General features: G+C 39.2%; 1 protein-coding gene across 4 annotated transcripts in view; it reads right to left on the reverse strand.

The window, feature by feature from the left end:
* The window catches only part of LOC126373760 (Ig-like and fibronectin type-III domain-containing protein 1), a 216,641-nt gene that overhangs the window by 93,766 nt on the left and 104,561 nt on the right, over positions 1–18,314 (reverse strand). For all 4 annotated transcript variants that reach the window (XM_050020033.1, XM_050020030.1, XM_050020031.1 and 1 more), the window contains one exon: positions 16,676–16,714. The gene's annotated coding sequence lies outside the window, so the exon portion shown is untranslated. The remainder of the gene's footprint in view (positions 1–16,675; positions 16,715–18,314) is intronic.

Genomic DNA, 18,314 nt, shown 5'->3' on the forward strand with positions numbered 1-18,314 from the left:
GCAGACGTTTGTTAAACAAGATCAGTGATTTAATTATCGCACTCTGGAATGTAATGGAGGTTAACACGTTAACAGTCCCCATACAAAATGTTTTGTCTTCCTTGTAAGTCCCGTATATTACTCTTTTATTTTCCCGTATAATACCCGTATATTATTACTCAAACCACTGGACCACGGAGACCGTTATCTGGAGGTAATAACAATTTATGATTAAAAAAAAAACTGTTGTTTATCATTAAAAACTCCATCTTTTTATTCGCCCCCTCGTCTAGCAGAGAAGTAAGTAAGTACCTACAATTTTGTACGGTAAAAACTGTATATTTTCCCGGACACCCAAATAACTGCATCGTCAAAACCAGACCTTTATGTCGTTAACGACTTCCCAACGAAATTACTCCGTGTTTTCGGCCATGAGTATTTTACCACCAACCGCGATAGAGATTGCTCGCACACCACTGGATTAACTGAGCTTCTCTCTTTATATTTGTTGACCTATATTTTATACTGCGACCTGGGATTTTTCCAGAAGTGGTCGCGTTGGGTTAGGTTTGAATAAGCATATTATAAAATGTCAATCATATTCCTTTTACAAACTGACTCATTTCCCTAGCGCTATCCTATTTTGCTCTGGGTCCGCTTACTTTCCCTAAGGATTTGACAGGTTCCGTTTCTTACAGAGAAGCTGCTTCTTTGACCTTCCAATTCGTGAAGGGAAAACCAGTCAAATCCAGGTTAGGTCACATACCTCCGTAAGGCATTTTTCGGTAATGAGAGTTTTCTTACGAAGTTTTCCTTCACCGCTTTCATATTATTGTCACTGTCGATTGTCATAATCGTTTGCTTGCTAAGGCCCCAGATGTCAAATGCCATACATTTTGTTAGTTGCACCACCATGATATCTAAGAGATATGGTCCTTGGGGATTTTGATTTACGTCAAAACTCATGAACCTTTTTAAACCCTGATGGGCAATGTGCATCTCCACCTTTGGACATCATCATCACATCCAAGATCACCGATCTTGGACAGCATCAGCGCTATTCTTTATTTTGAAGACTGTAGCTCCTAAAAGCGTGATGCTGCAGTCGAACCAATCTTACAAGTTCTTGAATCAGGTGCCGCTTCCAGCCGACACTTCTTTTACCCGACAAATTCCTCTGGAAATGAGCTGGAGTAGTTTGTACTTGTCATTTCTCAAGACGTGACAGAATTACGATAACTTGCGAAAGTCCAATCAGTTTCTTGCAAAGTAATTTTACTGGTGTCACTTAAGACCTCCTGGTTACTATTATAGCTTGTTTCTATTATAGACCAAAAAACTTATAAAAACATAAATTTTATAATTATGACAAATAATGGTCCATAATTTTACCACTATTTACAAATAATTCGCTGAGCTCAGTGACTGAACTTTTGTTCTTTGATTGTACATGACATGAAACTGTTAGACAACATCAAGGAGTGGACAAAGGTGGTGACGGTCGAAGAGCTGTTCCGTATGGCCAGGGACATGCGCAGATAACATGAGCTGATCGCCAGTGACAAAATCGGAACAACAAGAATACCAAGAAGTCCGAAGAACAACAATTTTCTGTACTTGATGATGTTGACGAGTTCTACCTCATCCGCCCATTTTTCCAGAAACATAATTCCTATAATCCTGCAACTGCAAACAAAGTTGCATGCAGTTAGCCCCTGAATAGCATTATGCAGTCTACTTGCACTGCGAATGAAAGTTTGCTGCAGCTTTAAAACATCGACGAATAATGCAAACGATTGGATTTTATTTTCAGAGTCCGAATCTAAATGCATCAGCTGAACCCCTGACGCGGTGTAAACGTTGAATTTTAAAATTTTACCTTTGCTATTCTGTTTTTAAAGGCACTTGAATATTACTCGTCGAGTTATACAGATAATATGTCTATTAATCGAATAAAGAGCTCAAGCCCAAGCGGGTTAAAACGCCACATGAAAGCAATTTATCTAAAAAGCATAAACTTGCACATTGTATTAAAAAAGTGAGCAATGTCAACAAAAAAATATCCAATAGCAATGTTGCTTTTTCACGTGAATTGGCCCTCATTCTGGAACACTTTTTGTATAATTTTATCTACAAATCGCCGAATGTAGTTTTACTATAACTCCTAACAAAGAACTAAGAGGATTTAGACACGACAATAGCATAGAAATATCATAAAGAGGGCTTACAATTCCAATCACGGACAGTCCGTCTGGTCGAAAATGGGAGAATGGCGGATTGATATGGAAACAAAAGGAGATGCACTGTGTGTGTGTCGTCTTTTCATAGTATGGATGTATTAAACAGAACGACCAGGGCGGTTAAAATGGCCACATCGAAGCAATTCATCTAAGAAAGCAATATTGCAATTCGACATTTGCACATATAAAAGTAAGTGCGCAATGCAAACAAATATCAAATTGCAATATTGCTTTCTTAGATGAATTGTTTCGATGTGGCCATTTTAACCCCCCAGTTCTATCTATCTATCTACTCAGCCTGTATCCACCCACTGCTGAGTATAGGCCTCCTCTCTTTCACACCATCCTTTCCGGTCCTGTGCAAGTCTCATCCATTGCTTTCCGGCATACCTCACAAGTTATCTCACCACCGGGCTGGTGGTCTGCCTCGATATCGCATATGTGGGATGGCCCACAGTACAGTACAGTACTGTTAGTTATTAAATGTATGAAGGAATAAAGTTTTACGCATGAAATATGAACCATTATAGGAAATGGATGAAACCCGAGAAGTAGATGAAAGGACGCTGAAGCCGTACAAATACAAAATATTTTTTTATTCATAGTTTCATACGCGGATTGGCATTAGGGCTGCCAATGAAGATATTTCCAGGCCACGTTCCTAAAAAAAATATAAATGGCGCTATATTATAACGTACGGCGCCTTCTAATTTTGTGGATAACAGACATAATGCATTATGCATTTTATTAGGCATTATCCCGTTTTTCACAGGTTCCGCTTACCCAACCTGAAGACTTGACAGGTCCGGTTTATAAACAGAAGCGTTTTTTGTAAAGTAAGTGCTCCACTACCCTATTTTTTTCCTAAAAAAGTAGCATGGAGAGTATTTTAAATGCTACACCGACAAGAGCGTTGGCTCCTAAATTGATGATGATGAAGTGCTCCTATCTAAATGAAAAACGCTATAGTACATTATATATGTATATTTTTATGGTCAAAATACATTATTTTCACTGGAAAGGCAAAATCACGTAAGTGCCAAAAACCCTTTCGAGAAAAAGCAGTTTAAAGTTTTTTTTCTTAATTTATCATCAGTTTTACCGATTTCTGTAAAAAACCGGACCTGTCAAAATCTTCCGGTTAGGTAAGCAGACCCTGTGAATAATGGGATAATGCTATGGAGATGGTGAAATTTTTACCCATTTATCCAAAGATGACGTACATTACTTTTTTATTTTCTATGTCTAGGAATGCATACCATGAAATAGCGTGCAATTTTAGTAGTTTTTAACGGTTACGTAGTTTTGCCTTTCTAGTGACGATAATATATTTTGGCCTTTATTATGGCCTAAATATCTCTCTTTCTCTTTATTTAAGATCTGCGCTCTTGTCGGTGGAGTAATCGCCTCCATTTTCATTACTCCATAGCCTAAATAAATATTACGGCCTAAATATAGTTTTTACATTTTTCATAAAGAATGTAACAACCCTATACATCATATTGATATTACGTTTCTCGTTAAAAGCAGAAACCATTATTTTGTGTGGGATTAACATCAGAGATTAACAACAACTTTATCTCTTATTATTAAAAACACTTTTTTATTTTATTACACAACGAACATTGAAATGGAAATTGTACTTTACGTAAAAATTGTATCCGTCAGAATTGCCGGTCACTCGTATTTCGTCGACGTATTTTAGGTTGAATATGAAATAGTGCTCAATAAGTGCTGCCCATTTAGCACCGCCTAGTGCCTATCACTAGAACGTATTTTAGAAATAAAATAAAAAAAAATCATTAAAAAAAAAACGAAAATCCCAAGCGTATACCAGAAAGAGGAAAACAAGCCTCACAAGAATATTGTTTTAAATGGCTAAAAACGTTTAACTATTATTTAAAAAGAATAACATTTTTTTATTAACATATTTTTTTTTGTTTACATATGTCGCAATAGGCATGTATCTGTAATTACTATGTGTATTGAATAGTTTAGATAATAATATGTTATAAGAATATTGTTTATAACAGTATAAAATTCACTTGATACGAAATGTATTCGTAATCGATAGTTAAACAAATAAATACTTCTAAATAATAATTTATAAACGTTGATGGAATTTACTTATTTATACCCTTTTTTTAACTGCGTGGCTTCTCCTTAAACATAAACATTCCGAAACTATGGTAAAATTGAAGAACAAGCCATTCAAGAAAAAGTATTTGAAGAACAGAATATTGACTGTCATTAGTCATTAAGTCCTCTCACTATCCTTTAATGAAAATAAACTAATATTAATTGGTTTTTTTTATTAAAAATCTCCTCTTTTTGCTTAAATGTGTTTTTTGTATATTTTTGCGTAAGTAATAAAAAGAACAACAAAAGAAAAAACAAAACAACAAGAGACAAACAACAAAAAAAAACAAGAAACAAGAAGAGGAAAAAAGCTGGACATCTTCCGGCACACTTGGCAGAATGATGCGTAAGACCCAGGGTTGGAAAGAGAAGGGGGAAGCCTTTTACCCAGCAGTGGGACATTACTTAGGCTACAGAAAAAAAAATGTTAGCCTAAGATTGCGCAGTAGGTAACATTCCTTACCTTGCCATGTCTGAGTGTTTAGTAATGTTTGGTTTGGCCGTTCGTGTTTAACCAACATACATAATTGTTTGTTTATGTGTTTGGTGACAGGCAAACAGTCGTAACTTGTTTGACGACTTATGTGAGCCGTGCAAATTGGCGCTGGGCCTGGGGGGTTAAAAAGGCCACATCGAAGCAATTCATCTAAAAAAAGCAACAGCCTCTGTGGTCCAGTGGTTGAGCGTTGGACTCACGATCCGGAGGCCCCGGGTTCGGATCCCGGTGGGACATATCACAAAAATCACTTTGTGATCCCTAGTTTAGTTAGGACATTACAGGTTGATCACCTGATTGTCCGAAAGTAAGATCCGAGCTTCGGAAGGCACGTTAAGCCGTTGGTTCCGTTTACTATTTTTACTGATGTAAGTGAGTAACCGTTTCATAAGCCATGTCAGGGGCCTTTGGTGGCTAAATCATAACACACCAGGCTTGATGAGGCTGGTATTCCACCTCAAAACCGACACGATAAGAAGAAGAATCTAAAAAAGCAATATTACAATTTGACATTTCCGCATATAAAAGTAAGTGCGTGCTCCTTTTTGCCGCACTCGGGTAATAAAACAAAAAAGTGTAGGATATCAAAAATCAAAAGCCACGTAGACCGCAAAGAATACAGCCTGATTGAGCTCCCTGTACTGGTACTGGTCCTTGTACTGGTTGGAGGCCGAGGAAATGGATTCTAGTAGGGCTCTAGCTAGAACATCACCGATTGAGAAATTGGTCAGTGTACTGCGGAACGGAATGCGATTGGGGCAACCACCGTTCTACACGCCCTATCTATGGAGTACTGGCGATTACTCCACCGACAAGAGCGCAGCTCTTAAATAAAGAGAGAGAGAAAGAGGTCCCTGCCGCTACAACGCCTAACCTAACCTGTTAGAGTTACGAATAGCATTTCAAAACGAAACAACATGCCACAGTCAATCAAAACGTAGACGAATCAGTGCCCTGCCAATCATACTGCTGCCTAACAGTAAGGCCCAAATTCCTTTTTTTCGACTGTTGAAATACACCCAATACGCTCTACAAATCTGAACCCTGCAGCGGCACGTAGCCTAGAGCCACAATTGTTTTAAAACGTTTTTAAACTTATTGTTTTAAATTATGAAATGACGCAAACGTAATTTGTCTTTACTTACTCAAGTGGGAAATCAGGGTGAGTTTATGTTTACATAAACTGCCTATATACGTCCCACTGCTGGGCACAGGCCTCCCTTCAATCACAACCGGAGGGGGTATGGAGCATACACCACCACGCTGCTCCAATGCGGGTTGGTGGAGGTGTTTTTACGGCTAATAGCCGGGACCAACGGCTTAACGTGCCCTCCGAAGCACGGAATCATCTTACTTTTTCGGACAATCAGGTGATTCAAGCCTGAAAAGTCCTTACCAAACAAAGGACAGTGTCACAAAGTGATTTCGACAAGTCCCCATCGGGAATCGAACCCGGACTTCCAGATCGTGAGCCTAACGCTCTAACCACTAGACCACGGAGGCTGTTGAGTTTATGTTTGTATGTAAGTACTTACGTAATTTTAACAGTTTTAAAACTTTTTAAAATAATCCTAGCAAAAGCTTCGATCATAAAGAGTAAAAGACAAACCTACTTGTGTTTCCTATGCAGTGTGGTGCCCTTACAAGGTTCCTGTTTGTACTTTCACACTACCTCTGTAACAAGACCTCTGTAATAACATCATCATCATCATCATTGGCCTTTTACGTTTGTTTCAGACGATTTATGACGTCATTGCCGCGAAGAAATGCAATAACATCAGGAATGCAATAAATATTTTATCTTATCAATAGTAGTAGAAATCACTTTGTGAGACTGTCCTTTGTTTGGCTAGGACTTTGCAGGCGTGAATCACCACATCACATATCGAAAAAGTAAGATGATACCGTGCTTTGGAGGACACGTTAAGCCGTTGGTACTATAGCCGTAAAACACTTCCGGAAACCCGCAGCGAAGCAGCATAGTAGAGTATGCTTTATAAGCTTAGTTCATACGGATTACCGTTGCTTGAGGGGAGGCCTGTGCACGGAAGTGGGACGTGTAAGTCTGTTTTGTAAGAGAAAATGTTGCAGATTCCAGTAAATTTTATGCCTGTAGATTGCCCGTCGTGACGACGTGACTTATTGTAGATTTGCCGCAGATGGCATTAACTACTTAGCCGGACCAATGGGGAGCGCTGAAGGCTCTCACCCAGTACAACGTTTAAGACAACAGGCCTGAGGGTGCCCAGTTGGGCGCGAACCTCGGCTCAGGGCGTCGTCTGAAAGGAAAAATATTTGAAAGAATTAATCGACCCTAGTGGGTCGATAGCGATAAGCGCTGAATGAGGGAAATCGTCGACCACGCCGGCGGGGTCGGTATCGGGGCCCTGAAGTGTTTGGTGTCGCGAGCTGATTGGCTGCCTCTATGGCTAGATCGTCCTTTTCCTTTTCGGCGAATAAGAAAATGACAGGTATAACTTAGAATACAATTAGGTGGTGTGTACTGAAATCTGTGTACTGGACATGACTGTCGCATGCACCCTGAGCGGTGAGCACGGATCGACGCATTGGCTGCATTATGGCGGGTACAGGCGTCGTGGTAGACTTCGAAAGTGTGACGACTTGGACGCTTGCCGGAGGGACTGGCTGGAGTAGGTACGCACAGGACCGCAAGAAAATGGAAAGAGGAAGGGGAGGCCTTTGCCCAGCAGTGGGATGGTGATTTGGATTAGTCCTGAAATCAGCACCATTATCATGATAAAAGCTTTCTAAAACCAACTATAATATAGTACCTATTCGTCATCTTTCAATACATTCAAGTAACAAGGAATATTTACAAACATACAACAGTACTAATTACAAGTACGTGCGACGCAATGCGGTCGACCTTGCCGCGACGATCATAGAATACCGATGAGAAGGCCTGCGCGTGCGCCGCGTCGATAGTGAAGCGCTATTTATTGTTTCGATAAACCATCGATGATATTTGAAGGCTTTGAAAATACCAGGAGACTGGTATATACGGAAGATAAAATTATGTTTGTGTTATATCAAGAATTATTTTAGATGATCACCTGATTGTCCGAAAGTAAGATGATCCGTGTTTCAGAAGGCACATTAAGCCGTTGGTCGCGGTTACTACTTACTGATGTAAGGGGCCCTTGGCGGGTCAATATCAACCCTGACGCCAGGGTTGACGAGGTTGGTAATACACCTCACAACCCACACGATAGAAAAAGAAGAGTTCGAAAAGACAAATGATAAGGACCCACAGTGCAATCTAAACTAGGCAAACATAATAATGGCAGCATTTAAAGTCAAATAAAAATAATCTTATTAGTAGTAATAGGTAAGAAGCAATAAAAAAAAACTATGCTCAATATTTTTAAATGAAAAACCGGATCTTAACAAATTCCTCATTTTGTTTTCACTTTATTTAAACATATCGTCGTTGACGTCGCTAACTATCGTATCTGAAATGGGTCCGAAACCGTAATACGAAAGATACTTAGTCGACGAACGCAATATCGAATGAATTCGTAAACGACAGTCTGTAGTTCGAATGGTTGCTTAATCGACGAACGTATTATCGAATGAACATTTCAACGACACATTGCAGTGCGAATGGTTGCTAAGTCGACTAACTGAATATCGAATGAACTACAAATCGAACTACTATCGGCCGATATCACGCTTTTTCGATTTCATGCGATTTTTAACATTAAATAAAGATTTTTCCCAACCAGTTGATATGTTCATTCGATATTCCGTTCGTCGATTAAGCAACCATTCGAACTACAGACTGTCGTTTAAGAATTCATTCGATATTGCGTTCGTCGACTAAGTGTCTTTCGTATTACGGATTTTTGGCGAATCTGATTTACACCTTTTGCTATTATCAATAAGAAACAGATTATTTTAGCAAAAAATTGCAGATACGACATTTTGCAAAGTCAGATACGATATTTTACTTTTCACTGCTTCCCGTAAAAGGTAATCCTGATTTACAATGGCTTTGTGCGTTAATCCTTTTATCAATAGTCCTTGCACAAAGCCTCCGTGGTCTAATACACAGTTAGAGCGATCGGTTCATGATTTGCAGATCAAGGTTCGATCCCGGATGGCTTCCCTTCGGGTGCGAAGGTCAGATTGGCAGTCACTCCTGTAAAACCAAATCTATCAGTTATTTTAAGTTAGATAAACGGACCCTGATATAAGGAAAGATTAAGTACGATCTACTCTGCACTGGCGTGCGTGTATGAAACGATTGATGAATGTGGAGGAAGCAAGAGAAGTGTGTCAGGATCGTAGCAAATGGAATTCCATAGTCTTCCTTAGCGTAAGTTTATGTTCGTATGTGAGTGAGGAGCTCGGTGGCGCAGCGGTAAACGCGCTCGGTCTGCGATTGTTGAAGTTAAGCAACTTTCGCAAAGGCCGGTCATAGGATGGGTGACCACAAAAAAAAAGTTTTCATCTCGAACTCCTCCGTGCTTCGGAAGGCACGTTAAGCCGTTGGTCCCGGTTGCATTAGCAGTCATTAATAACCAATCCGCACTGGACCCGCGTGGTGGTTTAGGGCCCGATCTCCCTATCCATCCATAGGGAAGGCCCGTGCCCCAGCAGTGGGGACGTTAATGGGCTGGTGATGATGATGATGTATGTATGTATGTGAGTAAGCGGACTCTAGATTAAAAATGTGATAACCGTGGATATAATTATCGATAGTTTTTACACATTATTAATAGTCCTTAGGTGCAGCACTAGTACCCTTATAGGGCTGCGCAAGGATCCACGCTTAGCGAAGCGCATTTGTCGCTAAGGGTTATTGCTGATTGTGTCAAGAGCAATAAATATTTAAATAAGTGTGTCGTGTCGACGTTTTCGTAGTGCTATTATTACTAAATTATTTTACGTCATCAGTCACTGTCGTTAGTGATCCAAAAAACCGATTGTTAAAACGATTAGCGCGTTGGAGATTGACATTCACAGCCCATTTTTCCCAGTATGTGTCAATCTACAACTGATATTAGGCAGTCATTTTTGCCGAGGTTTTTCTTGCAGCTTCTTTTCCCCGGCTATACAGGTTGTGAGGACTTGCAGTCGTTTTAGGCGGAAGACGTTCGTTATGTAAAAAATATGATTCAAAATGTAACTATATTTGAATTTTAACGACATAAATAATTACTTGTAAAATCTCTCTAACATGATGAAGGAAAGAAAACTCATTAGCAATCAGGCACCCATAAACGGGAAGCTCCAAAACCTCGAACATTGCCGAAAGGTTGCGTGTCTTCGTGTTATGTACAGGTAACATTTCGGTGAAGCTAATAGGGTAGTTTCCAACTAGTCAAATCAGTTACTTTTTACTAAACGTCAAAACACGAAATGCCTATGGAATTTGTATCAAAAAGCAACCTTTGATGTCATAGAAAAACGCGACAAAATGTCGTAACATTTTTGTATATTAAAATTCATAAACAAGTTAAATAGAAAAAAGAAAACGTTTTTCGTCACCTTTAGATGTGTCTTTATTTATTAATCATAATTTCATACTTTATTTTTACCTAGGAAGCAAACTACCTAATTGCATGAACTGGTTCAACCTACACCCTCCACTGAAATGTCGATTATATGTGGGATTCCATCCACATATCATCGTTTCTGTTTTTTTATCTGCAGTCGGACTGTTTGGTTTTTTAGTTTATTTTTTTGTAGTACGGTTTTGAAATAGACTACTCTGGGCGCCATCCCATTCGCGTCAGACAGAGTACTGCGGGCTGGAAGGCAAGAGGGAAACCACTGCCCTGTTTTTCCCTAAAAAGTAGCATGGAAAATGCTACACCGACAAGAGCGTGGCTCTTAAATTAGTGATGAATCATTTTATCATTCTAAAATATTATTTATTATCTATTTGTGTTTTATCCTCACGTTTTGTTTGCATCTATAACATGTTCCTGTAGTTAATAATAAAGTCAAATAACAATAAGGTCAAAGCACCCAAAAGGATATTAGCATTGCAAAATATGTTTTTGTCTATTTTTACAATTGATTCGTTAAAGAAGGTTATATATAATTATTATTTTTTACTCTTCAAAATTTAAATTCAAAATAAGAACTAGGTATATGCACTCGCAGCCTCCGTGGTCTAGTGGTTAGAGCGTTAGGCTCACGATCTGGAGGTCCGGGTTCGATTCCCGATGGGGACATTGTCGAAATCACTTTGTGACACTGTCCTTTGTTTGGTAAGGACTTTTCAGGCTTGAATCACCTGATTGTCCGAAAAAGTAAGATGATTCTGTGCTTCGGAGGGCACGTTAAGCCGTTGGTCCCGGCTATTAGCCGTAAAAACACCTCCACCAACCCGCATTGGAGCAGCGTGGTGGAGTATGCTCCATACCCCCTCCGGTTGATTGAGGGGAGGCCTGTGCCCAGCAGTGGGACGTATATAGGCTGTTTATGTATATGCACTCGTGCAAAAGGGCACTTGAAACATTTCATCTAAAAGTTAGGCTATTTTGTTTTTTTTTTAATATTTTTTATATTAATTTAGCTTCAAAAATAGAAGTGTCGGATTTTCATATTGTCGAAGTAAAATCTTGTCGGATAACAGTTTGTCGGACTTCAAATTTAAACCCATGTCGCACAGAAAAGGAATTGCGTTATGTCACTTATCAAATGTCACTGTCACAATATCAATTGTTTTTACATAGAATAAGGAATAATATGGGTTTTAGGTAGAAAATGCTCTATGTGGTCTACGAACTATGAAAAATAGAGCCTATTCTTTACCCCCAGTCTATTTTTTTTTTTTGACACAACTTGTTGTGTATTTGCCATAGATGGTATTAACTACTTGGCCGGTCAAATGGGGAGCGCTGCCAGACCAGCAGAGAAGTATGTACACTATCAATTTAAAAAGTCACAAATATTGAAGGTAAATATTACCTTCAATGCCGCAAACCCATTCCGTGTCAGCGTGTGAATATCGACCTTTTGTACTTAACAATTCAATTGAATTTACAATGAATTCACACGGCTACTAGAAGAATTGTTGGTGGTTTACAACTTCCTTGTTGTTAAATCATTTCACGCGAGTTTAGCACTTTCCTTCCGATACAATCGGAAAATTCATTGGTTACTTCAGTGTAATGTGTCTTCATCGCCTGATGTTTTTGGGGAAGTTGAAACTCGACAAATTTAAAATCAAATTCGAATTAAAAAATATCGTTATTCGGTAGGTAACATAGATTACACTTTGAATCGTAATTTTTTACATAAGGAACGACTCATGAGTCATACCCATCAAGGTACAAAACGTGTATTATCCGACATTGAAATTCAACGTATTGAAAGATGGTTCCTGATTCCGCAGAATGCATTGTACCCACGAGATGGACCGTTGCCATGATACTGTAGAATATGAATTATCTTCCGCCTTCGAAATGAAGGTCTTAGATATTTGTTCACACATATTTTAATTCAAAACATAATTACTTACTCGTAATTGTATTTCGACTTTACATACACACACATGCATAAGTGTCTAAATAAAGCTTGGCGAGGTGTTTTTTTTAATCTTTATTTAATGAGCTTTGTCTCAAAAGTGACAATGCCGCTCAATACAGCCTCATAGAAAAAAATAAAAATAAAACAAGGCTTGAAACCCAGACGCAAGTATTCACTCACATCTCAATTTCAAACCCCGCTTGACCAAATTGTTTAGCATCTTGGCCTCCTTAGATAACGGAAAAGCCAAAATGCTGTTACATGCACCGATCTGATAAAATTCAGGACACATAATCTGCATTGTAGATCTAAGGGATTCATTACGCACACATTCCATTATAATATGGTATACATCCTCAATTCGGTCACATTCCACACAATTAGGTGAATCAGATGTCTTCATCAAATGAGCGAATTTATTAAGTGCAATGTGTCCGGATCGTAGTCTTAAAGCCGGCGAGGTGGTTGCTTAGTTCATCTTGCGATGGATATGTCGTGGCCAGATCTTAGAATTGATCATTTCATGATGTGTCGGACCATTTCATGAAATGGTAAAATTTCATGAAATAGCCAACTTAAGTTGACCATATCGTTGAAATGTCAACGTTTAATGATATTTCAATCAACGTTTCTCCATATCGTTAATGCAGGCAGTGTCTATGTTGTGTGGTGTAATAAAAATGCGAATAGTCGATTAATTTTTTAGGTTCAAAATTATTTACCTAATCGATATGGAAAAATTTTACAATTACATCAATTCATCGATTATAATATCAATCTAGTTTTAAATATAATCGACACCAGTGCTACCGGTGGATAATGTTACTAATTTTACGATATGATTGCCAACGTTTGGCAATATCATGAAGTAATCATGCATTTAGTTGCTCATATCGTTAAACGTTTTGTGTTCATTGATCTGGCCAAACCACATCATGATGTGGCCAACGAATGTTGTTCTATTTCATGAAATACGACCATTTCATGAAATGATCGAGTAAATCATGAAATGATCAATTCTAAGATCTGGCCTCGACAGATTTACCTCTGACTGTTGGGATATAGTTGTAAGCTGAGAGCATGGAATTCCCCTTACTATGACCCAGACACACAGCCCATCTTCCACTGAACCATGGTGCGTGTATAAAACGACTGATGAATCTGGAGGAAGCAAGAGAAGTGTGTCAGGATCGAAACAAATGGAATTCCATTCTCTGCTTACCCCGGTGGAAATTAGGCGTGAGTTTATGTATGTATGCATGTTTATCCTTAAACCCATTAGTATACGTGACTAGCAAAACAAAACCATCTTTGCCGATGTAACTACCCTCACCTTCCGTGTTCACAAACAAACTTATTTTGCTGTTCTGAAACTCATATTTCTATAAAATCTACTCCTAATATGCTGTTACCTAACAGCAAATACAACGTTGCAACTCGACCAAAGCGTATTTGCATCTGAGGAATTCATAATCATTAAGGTTTGCCAAGAAAATTACGTTCCGTGAATCGCAAATTTACGTTGGTAAACTGACCGGTAGTAAGGTTTCCGTGGTTGGAACATTAATAATCATTAACTCATTAGTTTTGGACGTCTCATATTAGGAATGACGTCACAACTGGCATTTCTGATACTCCCACTCTTCTTTAGGCCGGGACTCCACCAAAGCGAAGAGGTGTGCGGTGTGTTGTGTACTGTGTAAGAAGATATGTCTTTCAGCTCGGGTGAATCCACCGAATACATTATATACACGCATAAACTCACTCCTATTTCCCACCGGGGAAAGCAGAGACTAGGGATTTCCATTTTCTTTGATCCTGAAACTTTTGCTTCCTCGACATTCATCAATCGCTTCATACACGCACGCCGGTTCGGAATAGATCGTACTAAACCTTTTCTAAGGAGATCTCCAAAATCTCCGATTGAGTTCTGTAATATCACCGTAATCGTTCTTTTTCTTTTCTGACCCATAGCATCGTCCTTGTTTTTCTTTACTAGAAGGTTCCACCCGAGATTATTCGAGAAAATAATCTACTATTCTGGTGACTGAGGCCATAGGGCGGTAATAAAGAGCGGGAAGAGCAAGGAGAGCCAGTTAAAGTGAAAAAAGTGGAAGTGAAATACAGTGTTTAAAGCAGTGTAAGTGCAGTGTCAAGTGCAGTGTTAAGCGCAGTGTTAGTGTAGTGATAGTATTGTGTTTCGTGATGTGTTCGAGTGTCGCGAAATAAAGTGAAGTGACGCGGGTGACGGAGTTATTGCGAAGCCCTACTGTACCCTGTGTATAGTGAGTAAATTCGTTTCTCCTTGGACTCAGTGAGTATCCTTCCAATCCCGAACCCCCCCCCCCCCTCCCCCCTAACAATATGAGTAAGGATTTACTCGCTCCTCCGCTTCGCGTTTCCCTCCCCTACGCATTTGTGTTAACACACCTTTATAGGGAAAATGGGGGTTGTTTTAATAACAATGTTTAATTACAAAAGGGATTAAAATTTGGCAACGTCTGCGCCTAAAAGCACTTTGTAAGGGTGGGATGCGATATTTCTTACCTACTTGGTTGAAAGCGTAGCTCATATTAAAAAATGACTTGTATTTTTTAAAGGTTAAAAGAAAAAGTCATGGTGTATTAATTTTATTTCTTTTTACAAGTAGTATATTGTTTTCCTTTATTTATTTTTTAATTGTTTTGTTTTGTCTATTAATAGAGTAGTTTAGTAGAAGTTTTTATTAGTAGAATAGAGAGTAGAAAACTCTCGGCATGTCATGGGAACAAGAAAAAAGACCGCGAGGAGTAGAAATCTGTTATTCGAGCCTTACATTCCAGCAGGGGATAAAAGAATCAGAAGAAGAAGAGAAGAAGATTATTTTTTGTAAAATTGTTATTTTAGTGGTTCCGTGGTCCAGTGGTTAAGTGTTGGGCTCACGATCCGGAGACCCCGGGTTCGATTCCCGGTGGGGACTTATCACAAAAATCACTTCGTGATCCCTAGTTTGGTTAGGACATTACAGGCTGATCACCTGATTGTCCGAAAGTAAGATAAGTTAAGCCGTTGGTCCCGGTTACTACTTACTGATGTAAGTATGTAGTCGTTACATGAACCATATCAGGGGCCTTTGGCGGCTTAATAATAACCCTGACACCAGGGTTGATGAGGTTGGTAATTAAACTCACAACCCACACGATAGAAGAAGATTTATGTTTTGATTAGTTATAGACCTAGAAGGACGTACATTGACTAAATTGGAGATGTCCTTAGAAAAGGCTCAGTAAGATCTCTGAACCGGCGTGCGCGTATGAAACGATTGATGAATGTGGAGGAAGCAATAGAAGTATGTGAGGATCGAAGCAAATGGATCTCCATAGTCTCTGCTTACCCCGGTGGGAAATAGGCGTGTATCCACTCATGGCCCTACCGACCCCATTAGGGCTACGGACATGAGTTTTTAATATGCGCAATGTTACAACACGACATACTTATACTATGTTATGCTTGTTATGTTTCAAGCGTAAACTTTGCATAAGTGGTTCAAACAACATTACCCTTGACATTGTTTCTAAAATGTTTTCAAGACTTTATGTTTAGTTTTCTTTTGTTTTACATTTAACAGAAAGGTCAACATTTTAGTAAAAAGGTCACTATTTGAATTTCAAAATAAACAAATGAGTTTTGTTACTTTTATTTACATACTACTCCTAGTTCGTCCCTGACCTTACCTCTCTTGTGGACCTGTTTTATTTTGAGAATCATTACCATACTAACCTACCTCTAACCATCCCCAAGAGCATTAAGGGCGTGCATTTTTTGTCATAAAACAACGTGATAAAACTTCGGAGTTATTATTACGTTTTTCTTGATTAAAATTCATAAGTAAATTAAATAGAAAAAAAGAAAATGTTGTTAGTTTTAAATCGCCTTCTTCTTCTATCGTGTGGGTTGTGAGGTGAATTACCTAGCTCATCAACCCTGGTGTCAGGGTTCCAGTTTCCGGTCCGGTTTTATACAGAAAGCCTGTCTGACCTTCCAACCCGCGAAGGGATAACCATCCCAATACAGGTTAGGTCACATACCTCCTAAAATGCATTTCTCGGGAATGTGGGTTTCCTCACGATGTTATCCACAAACTCGACAAACAATTTCCACTATCATTGGTGTAGGCATCTGCTGGTTTTGAACCTGCGACCTCAAAGTGAGAGGCAAGCGTTCTACCATCTGGGCCACCACGGCTCCTACCACTCCACCGACAAGAGCGCAGCTCTTAAATAATAAGAAAGAGTTGTCTAAATCAATTAGATATAATAACATCAATTCTACTCACAATAATGACTTAGCAGATTACAGCCTTACGTTGCTTTATCTGAAAAGAAAATTAACACATATATTAAAAAAACATTAAGTTAAAACTTTAAATATTTAAGTAACGTGCTAGGTTCTACCAACTAGGCTACCAGGGCTTTCATAGTTGGCTGTTGGTCCTCGATAAGCTGTTGGTCCCGGTTACTACTTACTGATGTAAATATGTAGTCGTTACATGAGCCATGGGAGGAGCTCGGTGGCGCAGCGGTAAACGCGCTCGGTCTGCGATTGTTGAAGTTAAGCAACTTTCGCAAAGGCCGGTCACAGGATGGGTGACCATAGGATGGGTCAAAAGATGATCCGTGCTTCGGAAGGCACGTTAAGTCGTTGGTCCCGGCTGGATTAGCAGTCGTTAATAACCACCAATCCGCACTGGGCCCGCGTGGTGGTTTAAGGCCCGATCTCCCTATCCATACATAGGGAAGGCCCGTGCCCCAGCAGTGGGGACTTTAATGGGCTGGTGATGATGATGACATGAGCCATGTCAGGGGGCCTTTGGCGGCTCAGTAATAACCCTGACACCAGGATTGATGAGGTTGGTAATCCACCTCAACATCACCCACACGATAAGTAGCTCTTTGTATAGGGTCCCCTGCTACCCTGACCTGGTCCATCCATCTGATCGGCGTTCTTCCTCAAGCTTACCCTCAATCTGGCCCAGGATAATGTGCATCTCTAGAAAGTGCAATGGGGATCGCATTATGTGCCCAAAGAAACTCAAGACTCTCCCCTGGCATGTGGTAAGCAGTGTAGGTCAAAAAAAGTCCATTTTATCATTTTTTAATAAAAGGCTAATTCATATAACAGTCTACGACCTTAGTGAAGTATAATCTGCCTTGAATAATAAGCTTAAAAGCTAAATAAAAGCAATTTAACTTTAAAGCTCGTAAAGTTGCTTTTAGACCTACTTAATACATAAACAAAGTAGTTTTTGGGATTTACTGTGTTCGCTGTAGACTAATTTTTAGGCAGTAAATATAGCTTTTCAAATAACGTTTAGGTTGAAAGCAATTGTAAAGTTTATACTTTCATTATTAATTCAGATTTATTGTAATACTGGATAGATGCTTTCATTTATTGTCACAGCAATAAATCAAAATCAATTATCATTAAATTAATCATTTTACTGAGGGTACTTTACCCCCAAACAGGGGGGGGGGGGGGTAACAGCTAAGACGAAGCTGATTCAGATTGGAGCAAATCGATCGTCGATTTGATTCTGTCGTACCGCGTAAGCAACCAAGATGGCGATCCCCGATTCGTGACGTCACATGAAGTTCGGCAAGCCGATTGAACGAATGATTTCAGTACTTCTGACACTTCATCGATACCGGTTAGGAAGTCGATTCCCATTGGAAATGTCAGTGGATGCCCGGCACTTTTCAGTACCCGTGATCAATTTTAATTTCTTATTATCACTGTTTTTCAACAATATTAGGAGCTAGACTTATTAGAACAAAAAAATCCATAATGCATTTAGGGTATTTCTTACTTAGATCTCTATAATTGTTGACTTATATCAACATAACGTGTTGTAAGTGAAATTGCGTGGTTTCTGCCTACCCCAACTTGAAATAGGCGTGGTCTTATGTATCAAAATA

Source organism: Pectinophora gossypiella, chromosome 16 (genome assembly GCF_024362695.1).
Source record: "Pectinophora gossypiella chromosome 16, ilPecGoss1.1, whole genome shotgun sequence".
Classification (NCBI taxonomy): Eukaryota; Metazoa; Arthropoda; class Insecta; order Lepidoptera; family Gelechiidae; genus Pectinophora; species Pectinophora gossypiella.